General features: G+C 34.6%; 1 long non-coding RNA gene across 2 annotated transcripts in view; it reads left to right on the top strand.

Moving 5' to 3' along the window:
* LOC145687703 (uncharacterized) overlaps positions 1 to 19,756 on the top strand; it is a 123,134-nt gene that overhangs the window by 50,261 nt on the left and 53,117 nt on the right. For both annotated transcript variants that reach the window (XR_014131717.1, XR_014131718.1), the window contains exons 2-3: positions 7,052 to 7,230; positions 13,423 to 13,731. This is a non-coding gene — a long non-coding RNA (uncharacterized LOC145687703). The remainder of the gene's footprint in view (positions 1 to 7,051; positions 7,231 to 13,422; positions 13,732 to 19,756) is intronic.

Here is a 19,756-nt window from a genome sequence, read left to right as displayed (position 1 = left end):
CACAATATCAGCCAAACAACCCCCTACTAGGGTCGGTTGGCAGGTTGGCATACTAAGTTCCAAAAAAAAAGAAAAATGTATTTCTAGAAAACTTAAGCAACAAAACAAAAATTGAATTTGTTATAGGAAACATTGGTCTGTCCGTACACATCCATTACATTGCAATATAGTGTACCATCTGCTCATAAAAATATAAAGAAAAGTTCTCCAACCAGCCCCGGTCTCCCCTATTCGAGATCAAGTAGTGAACATCATTAATCGAATATAAAATTCTGCAGTAATGCTGCAGGAATGATATTTCGGGATCACTGGGTCTGTTCGACCGAGTCACCAGCAGTGTGACCATCCTGCAAAAATATATCGTACTAACCTATGCAGAAAAAAGTTCCAGATCTGGGGATAAGGTACTAAATTTTTTAGGTCTATCTACTCCCATTTCACCCTATTTATGACATTTTACGATATTAATAACTTATTATAAGGTTACCGGCAGCTCTCCCTCCCTTATGGTGGAGAAGTGACCCCCACGTTCTTGAAATAACCCCAACTTTATTTTTTTTACAGTCAAAATTAGATACAAAGTGCGCAAATCATTTACACCTCCCAATTTTGATTTTATACCCCCAAACTAAAAAAAAAAAAAAAAAATGGTGGAATCCCTGTTTAATTGTCGTATTATAACTCACTGTAAAACCTCTAAAGTAATACAAGTATGACAAACATAGAGGAATTTGGGAGAAAACAAGAAATATCATAAAATGGACTTATTGAGAAAATCAAGTTTTAAATTCTTAATAGCGTACGTACAGTTTAAATGGATCATCACATATGTACTAGTGCTAACTGTGGTCATTTATTAGTTGGAGTAGCAGACCTGACGACACCTATGTTTCACTTCCACTCTTGTTAATACGCTGTTGAAAGAGAAAAGAAACAAGCAGGAAAAAGTTGCCAGGAACAAGGAAATTTTCGTCCATTGCCAAATTTTCATGAAATTCCTTTTTCTCTCCCAAATGTATTTATGAGAAAAGAAGCGGAGGGGAAAAGTACTATACTTGTTGGTGAACGTACTAGAACACTAAAATATTATAAAGTGTACTATATCTAGTATGAAAGTAGTAATGGTAGTCACAATGGTCATTAGGTATGTGCAGGGCATCGAATCTGTCTGCGTTTCCAAGTTTTTCTATGTCAGACCAGGTTTGAGAAGAGAGAGATCCAGACACGGATGATAAGGGAAAACGTTATGACCCAAGTAATATTCCATCAATCACTGATTTGTATAGGTAATCAGTCTTGCTGTAATACACTGAATTAGACCTAAGAGTATATATATCTCAATACTTTCTGATTCTGACAAACTTGACTGCACTTTTTGCACCTTTGATGTTTTTGTTCAGATTTCACTTTTTCTGTAGTTCACCATATCAATGTCGTACATTGGGATATTGTTGGATTGAAATTTAGAATTCTACATTTTTAAAGGTGTCATAATGTTCCACATGCAACATTAGTTTCCTGGGCTCTCCCACCGGGAATCGAACCCAGAAACCTGCACAATAAAGGCGCACATGCTAGCCACTAGTCCAGCGGGGAGGTAGGGATGCATTCGAGTCGAGTCGAGACAGAATTTTCCTGACAAAATTCGAGTCGAGACACAGCTCTTCCAATAGAAAAATATATATTTTTCGAGTCGAGATATCACTTTTACAGCACATTTTCGAGTCGAGACAGTCTCAAATCTTGTCTCGTGCGCATCCCTACGGGGAGGTTTTCTTCTATTAAATATATGTCAGAGAGCTATGTCCAAACGAGATTCTAGTTCATTTACCCAAGCTACAAAGACACTATCTACCGTCTCCTTTTGCCTAGCCGGAATAACCGTGGGACTTAAAACTCAAAGATTTAATTTCATTTTTTCAAAGACACGATCTCTAAAATCTCATTTTCCATTACCTAAATACCAAGAGTATCAACAAGGCCCCAAAACACTTGATACTGAATCCTCGATGCTACTTCATTAGACATGGCTGGTGTTTCAACGACTGTTCACTACCCTTCCACATTGCGAAATTACCGAGTTTATTACATGACGCGCATATTGCGTAGTTTTATACTGCTTCTGGTTATTCTTCCAATGATATACACCCTTTAAATAGCTTGTAAGCTTAATTATATTTGCCACTATCATATCTCATATAAAAGTCATTGTATTTCTCATTTCTTGGAAAACTTCATTAATTCTAAATATTCCCACTTCTTCATTCTCTTACTTATCAATTTAGATCAATATCGATTTGATACCAATAACAGTGAATGCAATAAAGAAAAAATATTCACCGAAAAAAAAGAAAAAATATAAGGTTTCCTTGTCTGGGTTTCCAACCACCAAATTTACGACTTTATGTACACGTCTTAGCCCACTCGACCACTCTGGCGGTTGACATTACCAATATACACATGATGTGATGAATAACGGAATCCGTACCTGATTTCTGATTGTAAGGACAGTTTTACGCGCATTAAAAAGTACTCATAGCAAATTTCTCAAATTTCATTCTCAAGCCGTTATAAGGTGCCTTTATGGCGAGTTCATATCTTTATCTCATTAATAAGTACCTAATGGCTACGGACAGTTTTAAGCCCATAAAAATTCCTATAGTACATTACATTAAATTTTGAACGTTTTCCATACTCAAGTCCTTGTAAGGTACCTTTATGCAGAGTTTCACGTCTCTATCTCATTGAGAAGTATCTAATGAATGGTGAGTGAGTGAATGAACCGATCTTTGGGTAAGGACAGTTTTTCACCCATAAAATAATCCATAGCATATTCCTCAAATTTCGGACGTTTTTCATATTCAAGCCATTAGAAGGTACGTTTACGCAGAGTTTCACGTCTTTATCTCATTGAAAGGTATCTAATGGCTAAGAACAATTTTTCGCCTATAAAAATTGTTCATAGTACATTTCTCACATTTCTGACTTTTCCATGCTCAAGGCGTTATAAGGTATCTTCATGTAGAGTTTCACCCCACTATATCATTAAGAAGTACTTAATAAATGTGATGAGTGGGTGAGTAAAACGATTTCAGCTTGGCTAGGGACAGTTTTTTTCTCCCATAAAAAGTTTTCCATAGCACATTCCTCACACTTTAGACTTTTCTCATCTCAAGTCATTATAAGGTGCCTTTATGCAGAGTTTCACGTCTCTTTCTCATTAGAAAGTACCTAATCAATTTGATGAGTGAGTGAGTGAACCGGTTTCTGATTCGCTAAGGATAGTTTATCGCCCATAAAAAATCCGTACCACATTCCTTAAATTTCGGACCTTTTCCATGCATAAGTCATTATAACGTATCTTTATGCATGCAGAGTTTCACGTTTTCATTGTACATAATCAATTTGATGAGTGAGTAAGTGAACCAATTTTTGCTCTCCTAAGGAAAGTTTTTCACCTACGAAAAATTTTCCGAAAGACATACCTCAGATTTCGGACTCTTTTTCATACTTAAGTCGTTATAAGTCACTTTTATAGAGAGGTTCAAGTCTATATTTGATTAAGAATTACTTAATCCATTAGGGATGCGTTCGAGTCGAGTCGAGACAGAATTTTCCTGACAAAATTCGAGTCGAGACACACCTCTTTCAATAGAAAAATATATATTTTTCGAGTCGAGACATTACTTTTACAGCACATTTTCGAGTCGAGACAGTCTCAAATCTTGTCTCGTGCACATCCCTATAATCCATGCGATGAGTGAGCCAATGAACAGGTTTCTGATTTGCTAAGGATAATTTTTCGCCCATAAAAAGGTTCCCGTAGCACATTTCGTAAGTTTCGGACTTTTTCCGTACTCAGATGATTATAAAGTATCTATGTGCATAGTTTCACGTCTCTATCTCAGTGGGAAGTACCTAACCAATTTGATGAGTGAGTGAGTGAGCCGATTCCTTCTTTCCTAAGAACAGTTTTTCGCTCGTAAAAAATTCCCATAGCAGATCTCTTAAATTTCGGAGTTTTTTTCCATACTGAAGTCATTGTAGAGTATCTTTATGCAGAATTTCATGTCTCTATCTCATTTGGAAGTACCTAATCAATTTGATGAGTGAATCAGTGAGCCTAAAAACTGTATATTTTAGGGGTCCAGTACTCAAATATTTTTGAAGCTAGAATGTGAGATCTTGTATATGAGCACATCTCTCGGATATCTCTTTAATTCTAAATTTCATGTTTCTACCCTTAACAAAAAAAAAAAAAAAAAAAGAAACAGACCCTCGAAATCGGCAATTTTGCCGAAAACTCTTGTTCGTCTACAACATGCTTACGGCAGTGCAGGCCAGTTTTTCATTTTCGACGATTTTATTTGTTGTCGGAACTTGGCTGCCATCTGCATATTACCCTTCACCGGGATAAGCCCTTCACCAATTTATTATAAAAAATAAGTTTCTATAAACAATTTACAAAGTTTCTTTGTAATATTCGTAAAGGCATTTCCAAATTCAGTTATCCTTAGCACACAGCAATGGTTTCGGATAATTAATGTTTAGTTAGGTTTGTAGGTAAATACTTGATCTTGCCAGCCTTCGGGATGTGCTTGTTAAAGCAGTCTCCTCTGTGCGTACCGACCTCAGTAGACAGTTTATAAGAAACCTCACTTAACAAAAAAAGAAAAAAAAGTATATTTATAAGACGAGGTGGCAATCTGCCAAACCTCTATGTAAATCAATTTCTACTTATAAAGTATAATTACTAATATGAAATGTCGTAAAATTACATTTTTATCAATAAAAGCATCATATTTTATAAATTTACTATAAATTTCTAAAAAAAAAAAAAAATAAATTTTGTAGTTTAATCTAAGGAAATGTATATCAGCTTACAAAATGAAGAGGAAATAATTTTACATTGATATTTGGCAATAAAACTACATTTTCTTTCCAGTGCTTTTTTGCCCATGATGGCCGCGGGAGGTAGATTGTAGTTAGGATATCTCCTTTGCCCAAGGCGGCATCCGGAGATGGTATAAGATTAGGAACTTCCTCGCCCAAAGCGACCTCAGGAGAAGATTTTGTAGGATAATTGATCAGTAAAGAACTGATAGCTTGGGCCTCTTGCGGCCCACTTTTATGGGTGTCCTCTGGGAGGTTCGTCCATCTTCGGTTTCCTCCGAACTGACTTCGTACCTTCCGCTTTCCTCCTACTATCGTCTGTTTGTACTTATGTTGGTAAACAATAACACGTGTGTTCGCAGAAGTAGCATACACAAGAAGATGGAGATCCTTACAATGTAGTAATCAAGATTCGCTGTCGACATTAAAAAATCAATAATGTGTACATACATTTCATATTTGCTAAAAATACAAGATAACTTAAAATAAATGCACAACTATGGACTTAAAAAGAATTGGTCAGACTGTCTGGAGTCACGCTTGTGCTTAGTTTCTTGCTGGAAGTACAACAATACCTCGATTTATGGAAACTTCATTTATAATGTTATGCAACCAAGATATTTTTCATGTACTGCGGGTTGGTTGCTTGTCAGTTATTAAATGTTAAGTGCTATTTCGTAATCAATTAGTTGTCTCAGTTTACAATAATCGTTCTACCTAAGTAAAATAATATTAACTTCCTCTGGATGTTCCGGTCTGTGTCTATAAAGTTTAATCAAAACCGGTTCAGCCGATTTGATGTGATAACTGACAAAGTTATATGTTATTTATGTATATTAGTTATTGCAATGTCAAAAATTGTTTCAGTATTTACCGTATTTTTTACATCCTTTCAGTTGTCAGTAAATCATTGTAAATTCACGTAAAAATTTTAACGTGTGTCCAGTAACATCGTTTTGTTTTTTCTGTATTGTTGTTAATTTTAAATAAACGTTACGAATTTAAGTTTAAAAAAAAAGTTGATTTCCATCGTGCATTAGCTAGTTATTCATAAAAACAGTTTTGTATCCATTATAACTCTTACGTACACATCAAACAATTTTTAATATATTTTATGCATATTCGGGGTCACAAGGTTAATTAATATTTCTCAATAATATACGTACGGTAGCTCATTACAAATTCTACTCCAATAATAATTTAATCCATGCCATAATGCAAATAATATTTTTGTTTTTTCTCTTCCCAGGGCTCTAATAGTGAAAAAAAGTGTGCTCATTCTTCTTTCACTAACAAAAGGGTTAAATTTTGTTTATTTAATGCTAGTTATTTACCCTGTAGCTATGATGGTTCTCCATGCCACTGAAAAATATTAGTATGAAATTATGGCCGAAAATTGACAGAAGTACTGTCTTTGCGCTACTGTTATATAACAAATCAATGCAATCTAAATAATATAGTTTTTTTTTTTTTTTAAATAATACAATAATGCTTAGGTGGCTCCCTCTCGTACAGGCCTGAAGCAAGGTGAAACTCTGCGCTTTCGGAACTTCAGCACGGGGGGATGGACGTAACGTAGTCCGAGACTGACGCACAATAGGGCAGAAACGCAAAAAAAAAAAAAAGCCAAAATTAAATAACTTTTGAAAATAATGAGCTGAAAACTTAAAAAAATTGGCACACTCGCTGGTCTCACCCAAAAGGTTAGTGGTTTAATCAGCCAGTCTAACGTAATGATATTAAACTGTTGAATAATGAAACAAATGGGCTTCTTTTCACAGGGTGAAACTACAGTATACTTCCAAATTATTCAAATTAAAACTCAAAATGGTAACAGTGCACCTATAACTATTGGCTGCAATATAGTAATAAGATGAAAGATAAAGCCTGTTCCTCGGACGCTGAATCCATATCAAAAGTCTGTTACTCGCTCTCTTAATATGTTTGCTCTTTGGAGATTAGAACTCGAAGTGGTAATTGACGTTTCACTTCCGTTCAGAATAATATGACCAATTTCAGAGCTCAAACATGTTGTTGGTACTAAATTCATTAAAAAAAAAAAAAACTGTTTGTCGCATACTGATTTCATTTTATTTATTTTGCAGTTAGTAATATAACCGAAGAATCTTAAGACTTTCACCACTTCTTTTTTCAACAGATAAACCAAAACTGAACAAAACTAATAGTCGGATAATATGGACTGCTTCCAAGCGGAGAGAAAAGAAATTATTACCTCACGTCCCCATGATGCTCTACAGTCAGTCTCCTTGTGGCTGTGACATTCTTTATGTTGCTAGACGTGAAAATCTGATTTCTTATTCATGAAAACTTTTACAGGTAAGTGTTTTACAACCTGTATTTTCCTATTGAAATGTAATAGAACAACAATTCTTTGTTTATTATGACGTTGGATATACAGAGTGGTATTTTGATAAGGGCCATTATCCCATACACCTTTGAATGCGTTTAACACCTCTTTCGTTTCCAAGGTGGCGTGGAGGGCAATATGGAATACCCGCAAGAAAAGCATGGCATTCCGTATTCCGTATGGTATTCCGAGTACAAAATATTGGGCAATATCTATCGGTATTGGGCAATGAAAATACATTTACGATGATAACAATGCTAACTATAAGTGTATTTTTTTGTAACAGCAAATTTTCTGATGGTACAAGGGGTCAGCTTGGGTCCAGCGTTCACCATGTTTAATGTGAGTTCACAATGACTGCGACGTCCTGAAGCAGACTATTATATTTGTGACTTTTGCAAGTAATCACATTCAGTTATGGCTTGGCATTTATAATTTTCATATATTGTCACTGTATTCATTGTATGTTGCAACAAAAAACTCAGTTCTTTTCTATATAGCATTTGTATTCCATATTACCCGACTATTTCATATTACCCTCCAAAGTGGTTTCTTTACAAATTACAAATTTTGCCCACCCCTGTACCGAAACTTCTTTATCAAGATACACATAAATAAAGCCAAATATGTAAGGCATATACTTGTTTTCCTTTTCGTTTCAATGTGCAATTATTAACTGAGTTACAAGCGAAACAAACATGGTATTCCATAATACCCGAACTTCCTCTATACGTACATTCCGTATGACTGTGTATAGGCGGTGGGGTTCTCATGTGGTTTGGATTCCACGTTAAACAGTAGGTACCGTCTTTTATAGCCTCGTTGTTGATAGGGACGTTAAACTCAAAATCAACTCAACTCAACGTATGTAACATATGTATATGTATGAAAGGTACGGAAGCCTGTTCAGCTGTATGATGTAATATCTAAGAGGGAAAAAAGGCAGTACGTATGTATGATGTGGATAATGTATGTTTTATATGTTGCATGTGTTATACACTGCAGCTTTGGGTTACTGTTAAAGATAGTGCTCATGTTGTTTTAAATTTATATTCGTCTGTCCCCAAATAGTTGAGCTGGGGATAAGATGAAAATGCAAAGCTAAACTACTAAAATTTTATTGATTACGCAATCATTGAGAATTAAATATCATAAAGAAAAAACAGGACTGCAAAATGGTATGTAAATGAATAAGAATCGAGTTTGCCTTCAAATATTTTTTTTCTCCTGTTACAATACAGTATACATTAATCTTCGTTCTGGGAAAAATCCACTCGCGAGTCTGTTGGAGAAGTACGCGCATACATATGCATTGTAGCTCATATTCATATCAAATAATGAAAAAAAAGAAGTATTAGCGTGTGCAAAGTACTTAGCATTAAGCTATGTATATCGATGATGGGAAAAAAGTGGAGTTGCTTTTAAAAGTACAGAATTAAAAATACAACCAAAAGCAATCACATATAGAGGCAATGTGAGGGAACAAATACTGAAGTAAAACTCCGGTGCAATGGCATATATCAGCGTAGCAATGAGACAAGGGGGAAAAATGATTTTATCCTCCAATAAGCTTCGAGCGATGATCATTTGAATGTGGAATTACAAAACGCTATGCATAATCTTTTACGGATATTCCACACACCATTTTGCATGTAGAACAATCACCAAGAACTTCAGCTTGAGTGCATTGATCAAAACGCAGACTTTCGAAACACTATTTTACAATCCTCTCAATGTTCAATCACTAAACAGAAATAACTACGTATGTGTGTGTTGCCTGATATTCAAAACGCATCACTTGGCGCACAGCTTTAAGCCACTCCATTCGTCAGAGCAGTACAAAAACAGAAAACTAAGTCTGAACTAAATGTATGATACATAGATATGTATGATTGTTTTCATATTTTCATTTGAGTAATTGTTTCACTACAACATGGGGAGGAAAATACATGCCCGCTTTAGATAATTGCAATATATATATATATTGCTGAAAAGGAGAAAAATATCACAAGGAGGAGTGAGACACTCAGAAATATATCATATGGCAGATAGAAAGTTTTAGATTGACTTACAACACTAGATTGTATTTATCTCAGACATGCAGATTTCCGGAACTTGATTAAACATAAAAATATGATCATAGTATCTTACTCATAATTGTTTCATAACACACGTGGGTATAAACGTGTGTCTGTGATGAAATCTGATTTAACTTTATCGAGGACATGAAAACTGGCTTATTACTGTTTTTTTTTTAAAAAAAAAACAATCCCAAATAAATATGCTTAATCCATATTATTATCTATGTGTCATCTTCCAATAATCAATTCTCTGTCACGTGTAAACAGTAGCGGCTCTTGAAGAAAGTAACACCGTTAAATAAATAAACTTTCTGGTTTACCATTATTTTGATAACTTTCTGTGCATATGTATCACCAATTACGCACAATAGGACATATTAGATACAAGGCCAAAATTTGACATACAAAGACAAAAAGCAGAATTTCATATTAGGTTCCCATAAACCACATTCGTCAACGATCATGTTCTTATCAACTATGTAAAATCTCAGTGAAAGTCGAACAACCAATGTAGGCTTACGCATAAGCGGAATAACTGGACAATAAATGCCTACTATCTAGACATCGGGGAAACTATTTAACCCATCTGATAGCGGTGTCTGTGTCAATACTCCTATTTAAACTCCATACCGAAGCAAAGGGATGCGTCTCACCGTGCTTGAACCGCTAAGTTGTGAACGCAGCCAGAAGAGTTTTGGTTCTCTACTGTTAAACACTGCAATAAATAAATAAATAAATAAATAAATAAATAAAATAAAAATAAAACAAGTGTTTGTTGACATTTGTTTTTAGAAATATTTTTGGTCATCGTTTAATATGTCCAAAGATGTGCTGAAATATTCTATTATTGAACAAAAAAGTCTAGAATGTATCTTCAGGAACAGTGGTTAATAGAAAATGTTCTAAGAGTGTTCAAAATGTACTTGGAACTTATGACAGCTCTCCCCACTGGTTTAGTGGCTGCTCCCTTTGGTCCCGGGTTCGATTCCTGGTTCGAAAGTTTAAAAATTTAACTTCAGAATCATTCACTTTCATTCATCATTCGATTCTCTTAGACTAAAGGGCAGAAGTATATGACTTTATAATAATAATAATAATAATAATAATAATAATAATAATAATAATAATAATAATAATAATAATTTCTGATCTTGTAATGAGTTCAATGAGTATAGGGGCATGGATATAACTTTTAAACAATGTTAGAATACTTAACACATTACGATTTACATATTTAAAAGTCACTTCTGCCCATTTAGACCTACTCATTGGTAGAGATGTACCGATACCACTTCTTCACTGATACCCGATACCGATACCGATATTTGGACACATTTCTGATATATTATAAGGAATTTTCAGAATAATGAAATGATCAACAGGACATATTAGATACAAGGCCAAAATTTGACATGCAAAGATAAAAAGCCGAATTTCATATTAGGTTCCACTCACACAAATATTTCCTCTAAATTTAATCCAGCTTACATAAAATGAACTAAAAGGCAGCAAATACCTATATAGTGTAAACTTAATTCTAAGAATCAGTGATTGTTTTTTAGAGTAGTAATGTACTTCGATAGTCGATAGTTACATTGTATTTACTAGTCCCTATTACATAGATACATATAATGCAAACGGATACTACCGTTACAAATTTTTATTGTTTACAAAATTGTGCGTGCTGAACCAGGTGTTGCTGTGTATATCATAAAAAAAGAACAAGAGGGCTACTTAAGCGAAGTCGAAAACGATAAAACTATTTATTAACTTTAGAACTAATTGTTTTTAACCTGTAAGTAGGAGAAAATAATGACAAATTGAATCTCTTGTGGGTTTCTTCCATTGCATTTTCTTCTGAATCGAAACCTCTGTCTCGTTTCGGATTCAAATTGCGGGTCTGCTATCGTGACGATGGGCGCCAGAAGGGGGGGGGAGCAGGGTGGGACACCTCTGGCTCACGGAAATGTATACGTAATATATTAAACAACTAAACGTTAACAACTAAAGTTCTGTGCTGGACTGGGAATAGTACTCAGGACAATTCGCGTAAAAGGAAAGTTCACTATCCATTTGGCTATTCGAAGGTATTAACATGACCCGCTAAGAGTTGCATTATAATCTTGATTTTATGAAGTCAAACATTTTAATTTTGGAATTATAATGTATACTACTAAATTAGAATGCGATATTAACGCTTTGGCATATCAAACAAACTATGGCTTAGCAAAAGAAAAATATTGAAAATTAACCACAGAGTTACATGTAATTTTATTAGGCTTTTGTCAGTAATATAATAATAATAATAATAATAATAATAATAATAATAATAATAATAATAATAATAATAATAATAATAATAATAATAATAATAATAATAATAATAATAAGTTCCTCTACAATTTTTCTTTGTAGTTTCACATTATTCCTCATTTCTTCTTGCTGTCTTTTACCATAGTGAGTTAAATTTGCCTCGCAGACGAATCCCCAAGCTTGTAAATTTTCTGGACAACGGCTGTAATTCTGGAGTTGAGAATACAATAAACAATTATGCGTTTATAAAACTTCCTAATGAGTTGACTCCCCGAGGAAATCCAAGCTGGAGCGCATTGTTGCAGGAGGCCGTTGAAACAAGCTTTGCCCACCTACAGGTACCACGACTGCTGAAGCTAGCACGTCGCCCGCCTTGGCTCTTTCCTTCTTACTAATTTGCCCACCGGGCCTATTCTTTATCTTAACAACTCCAAATGTACCATAGATCATGCGTGTTCCTCAGAAATCCCTGGTGCGTGACCAATTTACTTTTATTCTCACGTACAGTTCAACAGACGTTTTAAAGAGTATCCTTTGTATGCAACTAATTTGCGAAGAGAGAGAGAGAGAGAGGAGAGGGTGACGGTAAAACAAGAGAGAGCCAGAGCAATCACCCACCTCACCTCTCCTCGAAAAAAAAAAGACAATTAGTACTTTAACTAGGCTTGGTGACAATTCGTGATGCTACTCATGCAAAATGTATTTTATTGCAATATGTATAAATCAATCTATTAACAAAGTAGCATTATACGTAAGGATAGGATTTTTAAGTTTACACTTTTTTCTACCTTGGGTGTAAACATGAGCTGTTCAAAAGTAGAAAATACTATATGTGTCAAATATTGATTCCCGTTGGAAATAGAAGTAATTTTCTGGTATGTTTTTCTCTTTTTCGGTGGTAGGGTTCTTTGTCAATGTTTTTCTTTAATCTGCTCCAAATCCACTTCTCTCTCACTTTATTTCTCTATTAGTGTTATTTATTTTTAAATATTACAAATTTCCTAGTCACCGTTAATTGAATGTGTAGTTCCTTTTGTGAGAATATCGACAAGTTCGAGCAAACTTGTTCTTTCTCCGGATCCAAACGACAAGTGTACATTTCCAAGATACATCAGCTTCTTCAGCCAGAGAAAACAGAATTAGACATGTGGCGTCTATCATTACACACTTGGAGCAACGCTCAGAGAAAGAACCGTGGGCTATCAACTTCCGTGAGGCAAATATTAAACGGTATTACGAAAGAAAAGTTGAAAGTTATTCTTTAGAAGCGTTTGAATGTTGTCAAATTTGCAACATCTATAGCGTTATATTTTGAAGTAAATATGAAGTTTGCCTTACTAGTTTCTGGGGATGTGAAAACAAGCGTTACCTTCTGCAAAAACGTTCTGTCTCCAAATAGAAACAAACTTCAGTTTGAGCTCTCTAATGCCAGACCAAACTAACTACATCGTAGTGCTGAGGGAAATAAGCTCTTATGGAAACAGTGGTAACTTGTCACGAAGTGCTCCTGAAAAGATATGACAAGTGAAATACACACAATAAAAAAAAGAAAAACAAAAATCGTCGTTCATTAGATTTTTACTTTTTCTGTCCAAGATTTGTCTTTGATTGTTGATCCTGAGAACAGGAATAAAATTTTGCTTACTTTATTTTCTTTCTTTCTTTCTTTTTATTTCTTTCTTTCTTTATTTCTTTCTTTTTTTTTGAGTATGCACAATATTTAAATAATAAAATTATGAATAATTGACTTTTTTTTTAATATTTCAGGATATCGACCGCTACGTCCCAGATTTAGACTCAGTGTGACATATATTAATGCAGTTCGAATAAGAATGAGAATCAACAGTGGATCTAATAAGAGTTCTAACAAGGGGATAAAGAGAAAATAAATTCTAAAAGGATCTTATAATTATTTCCTTGGGTGATTGAATGAATTACCTTGAACTATGAAAATACGCATAGAAATCGTATCACATACTGAATTAGCATGTATTTTACCTTAATTGGATCAATTTTCAGTTTCATGTACAGTTAAATTGTTGCAAAATGTAAACACAACTCGCCGATAATTATTTCGTAAGTACTGTAGAATGATTTTCCCTATAACAGTGAATTGCAATAACTTCCTTGTAGTTGATATGACTTCTACAATTTAAGCTTTACCTTCTTTAAATTGAACTTTCTCAGTAAACTATTATTAGCAGGAAAGGGGAGGGGGGAAAGAAAAAAAAGAGAAGAACAAAATTGTAGCTCAAACTTTATAGCTTGAACCTAGCAATAAGTAGACTTAATGTGTTGTAGGTAAGTGTTTACACTGCTTGGTTAGTATGTCTTAAAAGCCGCAGACATCAGACAGACATTTCTTAGTGTCCACGCTCTTCATCTCTGTATTTTAAATGCTCAAATATTTACTGATCTTCTTAAGAGATGTATTATTACCCTTCATTAATGTGATCAGTGTTTGTACGTTTAATGCTTGTTAAACTATCAATTGGTTTCAGGTACTTGTCGGTTGTACTGACTAAGTCTTTTTTTTTTTTTCATTATGCAAAACCATTTAAGTAATTCATTTCTTTTTTTCTGTTTTTCTTTTTTTTTCGTTTCTGTTTACTCTGTACTCTAATTACGAACTGCAGCGTTCTGAACGTCTAATGACATTCTATATATATAGTATTTTATATTTTTTATTTTATTTCTTTCTTTCAAACATTATGTTTATTTTATTCGTGATTCTTACACCACTTTCATTTGATAAATAAGCAAACATCTTCAAGAAGCTGTAAGAAGTATTTCTTCTTCAGACATTCTTAACTCTAATACTCTTTCATTAGCAAGGTCATAGAAATGAAAATAAATTTTACTTTCTATTCGAAAATGATTATAGTCTGTACCAAAAGAGAGGTGCTTATAAAAGAGACAGAAATGTATAAGTAAAAGACACATCGGTTGTATTTGAGCTATAATTGGTCTAGTTATGTTTACTTTTATTAAAATAAGAGGTACGAGCCACTACACTACACTTTCTCTCTCAAATTTCTTAAATTAAAACATCTTGTGCTGATATTACTGCTGAAAAATTTATTTGTAAAATACGAACACAATTATAAAGCTTTTCTTAAGATGTCGTTTGAAGAAAATTCACCCTAAAAGTAAATTACAATTTGTGGATATTTTAAAGTTCTGGTGATGCAGGTAGAATGTAGTGCAAATACACACGGGATTTTTTTTTCTAAATACCAATTTTATTATAAAACATCTAGGTATAAGAACGTATGTTACGGTTTTACAAAAACAAATATAGAAGTTTTCTAACGTTTAGGTTGAATAGGAATCCTAAGACTAGAATGGTCAAGGAAAAGATTCCTTACAAAGCTCCAATGCAAGCTGAGTGAAGTGAGGTAGGATCTTTAGTACTCCTCTGCAAGCTGACAGAGAGGTTAGAGTTTTTAACAGAACTCTGGTGCCAGCTAACAAGTAGGAAAGGAATGCCTTAGAGCTCCACTGCAAGCTAAATGGCTTGGGTTAGTTTAGTTTTTTTTTTTTTTTTTTTTAGATTTAAACTGCAAACTAGGAGAGAAGACTTGAGCAGCTAAGGACTGACTGATCCCTGTAGCGTTTTTTTTAATTTTATAGCTGCTTTGGTGTAGAGGTGGAACTGATGTTTTTTTTTTTTTTTATCACGTGATGAGTGGTAACACTGATGGTTTATAGTCTGTTTCTGTAATAGCTTGTAGTCTATGCACGCGGTAGGTCTATTGTTTGTAAATAACAGCGTATGTTATTGTTTACAAATAAAACTATGTGTTCTTTCATGAGACAAGATTTTTATGAGACCTGATTTATGGAATGTGATAAGTTTATTAATGAAATATTTATTAGCTCCGGCGTAAGCATACGGGCTCTCTCTCTCTCTCTCTCTCTCTCTGTTTGTGTGTCTGTGTGTGTTTGTGTATACGTGATGTTTTACTTTTGGTAAATGCTGACGAGATATGAATCAACTTTTATAGGCAAAGAGCTCATGGTCTAGGGAGAGGATAAAAATCATTGATGGCTGAGCTGGGTCAGGGACAGGCTCGGCTCACCTTGTAAGTGGTAATTTATTTCTCGGTAACTACTGGTTGGATCTGAACGAGATTCAGTGGACAAGTACACCATCACCTAAGAATTAAGATCGTTATATTTTATAGCTTGGCTTGTCTAGGGATAGGCTCGATTTGACAACAGGAAATCCGTTCTACAGCTTTGCACACCGGGAGCAAGCTTCTGAGTTTGGTTCACCTAGGTTTTTTTTTTTTTTTAAATAAAGTATGGCCATCACTCGAGTCATTTTGGAGAAAATTGCCTGGAAATAAATCATACAATGACTGTCCTTGTGGATTTTCTAAAAAAAAATTGTTAGAGCGAGCCATTTTTGAGGCAATTCTTAAGGTCGATTTTTACTCTTAAATAAACTACCTTGAGTTTTGCAAGTATGAAGACAAAACGATATAAATCCATGAGAACTTTATAAAAAACATTAGTTTTTTAATGGTTTCAATACATTGAACGATAACCTCTACAGGAGTGAACATATCTATATCGAGACAAATGCAAACCGATTAACAGACAGACGAACACACATCCAAAAATCCTCTTTTCGGGGTAGAGGTCATGAAACGTGTAAGTCCGTTTAAATTTTGAATTCGCTTTTTTTACGATGACTATCTTTTCTTCTATCCCACCGTCGCTCGAAAATAAATAAAAGTAATAACAATAACTATTTAATTTATTTATGTTTTATATGTTTCTGAAACAAACTATATAAAAATACAAGGAAGTTTAACACAATTGTTTTTAGCTTTAAAAGTTTTTTAACCACCCTCGTACCCACTAATATTTTCTAAAGGCCAGCGACACGCATTAAACAGTATTGAAAAATTCATTTTTTATATGTTATCGTCTTATATATGAAACCTAGTTTTCCTTCGAAATTCGAACCAAAACGTTCGCTATATATTAGCCGACTTCTATATAGAAGTGCTTCACAGTTTGACATGTAAGTGTGGATGTATGTATGTATGACTGTACACGATTATCTCGAGAACCGTGGGTCATATTTCAATGCGGTTTTGGCTAATGAAATAAGCTATTTCACAGGAAGGTTTATATGCATATTTTTTTTTTCAATAAGTAATAACTGACTTAATTATTCTTTTTAAAAAAATCCTGTAATACCTAATGGGAAAAACTATCCTAAAGTACACTATAACCACAAATTCAACAAAATTATGTGGGTTGCATATAACCAAGGACAAAGCATACCTCTCACTTGTCAGCCAGCTTTGTCCGAATGATTTAACATTACTCAACTTTTAGTAGAATATCATTCACTTTTTATGTGATTGGTCACCCACTGCGAGATGCATCTTGGACATTTATTTATTTATTTATTTTTGGAACAAAAACTACTGACTTTGTTTTACTGACTTTTGTGTCTATGTTTCCTCTTCGAAGCACAGCAAACCACAAAAGTATCACCCCACTAAGTGCTCTAATTCCATTACTTGGGGCCCAGGTTATTTGCAGTTATGAGAACGCCTAGAAGGATGCAACCCAACTTACAGATGTAACTTTTCTCGGCACTGATAGCAGTTGGTAGCCCTAATCCAGGTGTTTATGCAGGTAAAATTGTAAAGTAGGTGACTAACGAAACAGTTCTCCATTCTAAGACGAATCTCTATGGTTCGGATCGTGTTTTCCGAAGAACACCATATATTAATCTCAATATTACTGTGTATGTAATGTATTATATCTTTATATAATGTATGTTTAGAGAAATAAAAATACTGACCACGAATGAATCAGGAAATGCTTGAAAGTAGCTGAAAATATCAAATCTAGAACAACTGCTGGAAACAAGTTTGTAAATGATTACCTCCAACGAGAGATCTTCACCAATTATCCTCATTCCAACTTTTTTTTTTTTTTTTTTTTTTTTTTTGAGGAGAGAAGATTTTGCTTGTCACTGACTAGGGATGATACCATACCGGGACCAAGTCCCTGGAGAAAACCTATACATCGTCTGTAAGCTCTTGCCATGAGAAGTACGAAACCGTTTTCGAATCACGGGCAAACCCGCAAACTGACCCTATTTGAAGCCTTTTTTCTTTTTCTTTTTTTTTTTTTGGTGTTTGTGACTCTATGTATGGTATATTCGACAGAAATAAAAGGCCCTGAACCCATCATGTTCCTGTTTGGTTCACTGCTAGAACGTGACTCGGGTAAGGGTTTGATAATTTCACTTTGTACCCAAACGTACCCATTTTGTCAGTGTTGCCAACGAATTGTAAATAAAACGTGGCAGATGGTTTCTGTTCTACTCGATGTATATCCATGAGAACGTGGCATAAACACTAGAAAAAATTTACTTCGGACATATTCCTATTCCAGGGACCCCAATTTGTCAGTGTTGCCAACCAAGTATAATAATAAGAAATTGTAAAACAGTTTCCGTACGATGAGACGTTTATACGCCAAGCTTGGTAGAAACATCACACGAACTATAGCAAAAAGATTAGGAGTGTGGCCCTCTCCCAACCATTCAGATTGTCAGTGTTGCCAACAAGTGTAAACATCACAATGTTGAAAATGACATGACTGCCATTGAAAGAATATATGACAAAAGTGACAGAAGCAGCATTGGGCAATGGAAAACCTAGTGTATGTCTCCGTCTCCCAAGCACCCCAGTGTGGCAGTGTAGCCAAGAAATGCGAACATTCAAGATTCTCGCATGAAGTCTACCGCATTGGCAAACATAACTGACAACATGGGTGCTTGTGGGCTCACTATAACATACTACAAGCCTAGTATGGTCCACAGTCTAATTATATCCGCTACACTGAGGTGCTTGGGAGATGGGAACACTCAAACTTTGTTTCCCATTGTCCAATGCTGCTTCTATCACTTTTGTCATATATTCGTTCAATGCACTCACGACATTTTCAGCATTGCGATGTTTACACTTGTGGGCAACACTGACAACCTAGAATGGTTGGGAGACGGCCACACTCACAATCTTTTTGCTATAGTTCGTGTGATGTTTCTGCCAAGCTTGGTGTACAAATGTCTCATCGTACGGAACCTGTTTTACAATTTCTTACTTTTATACTTGGTTGGCAACACTGACAAACTGGGTTCGTTGAGAGAGGAATATGTCCCAAGTATATTTTCTCTAGTGACGAATGTTGTTTATGCCACGTTTGTATGGATATCCATCGAGTGGTACAGAAACCATCTGCCACGTTGTATTTACAATTCGTCGGCAACACTGAAAAAATGGGTACGTTTGGGTGCAAAGTGATATTATCACACCCTTAACCGAGTCACGTTCTAGCAGTGAGAAAAACAGGAACAAGATGGGCTCAGGGGCTTATGTGTGATGCATCGAAACATTCACTTTTATTTCTGTCGAATATACCATACATAGGGTCACAAACATAAAAAAAAAAAACTTTTACTAATAATAATAATAATAATAATAATAATAATAATAATAATAATAATAATAATAATAATAATAATAATAATAATAATAAAGGAATAACATAATTACAATACCAACTACGTAAACATTATCTTCCCATTCAGAAAAAATAATAATTGCCACGACGGGATTTGAACAAAGGTAGCTGCGATGGGAGTTTTCTACTTTAACATTAAAAAAAAAATCGCCCCAACCGGAATGTTGTTCGTCACTGGCACCTCATGTAATTTCGACGTATTCCAAACACTACAGGGACACGAACACAGAAAAGCTGAGGACAGTTAAAATTCCGACCTTGATCTTCAGATGAATTCGAACTTCTAGTGGATTGCACCTCATGATCAGAAGCCGAATGCCCGAGGTCACTCGGCTAGTGCCATCGGCTCAATTTGCGACAAATTCCTCATATGAATATAAGAAAATAAACTAGTAGTTACGGAACATAAACATAGAACTGTCTATTTCTATACGTTTTGATATAATTTAAAGAATGTGAAATTAATTTCTGTGAAATTAATTTTCTTCTTTGGAAATTAGAAGTTATGGTAAAGACGAAATATAATGTAAACCGTTACCAT

This window comes from Thermobia domestica, chromosome 6 (assembly GCF_964235325.1).
Source record: "Thermobia domestica chromosome 6, izTheDome1.hap1.1, whole genome shotgun sequence".
NCBI lineage: Eukaryota > Metazoa > Arthropoda > Insecta > Zygentoma > Lepismatidae > Thermobia > Thermobia domestica.
This window is presented reverse-complemented; position numbering and strand designations above follow the sequence as displayed.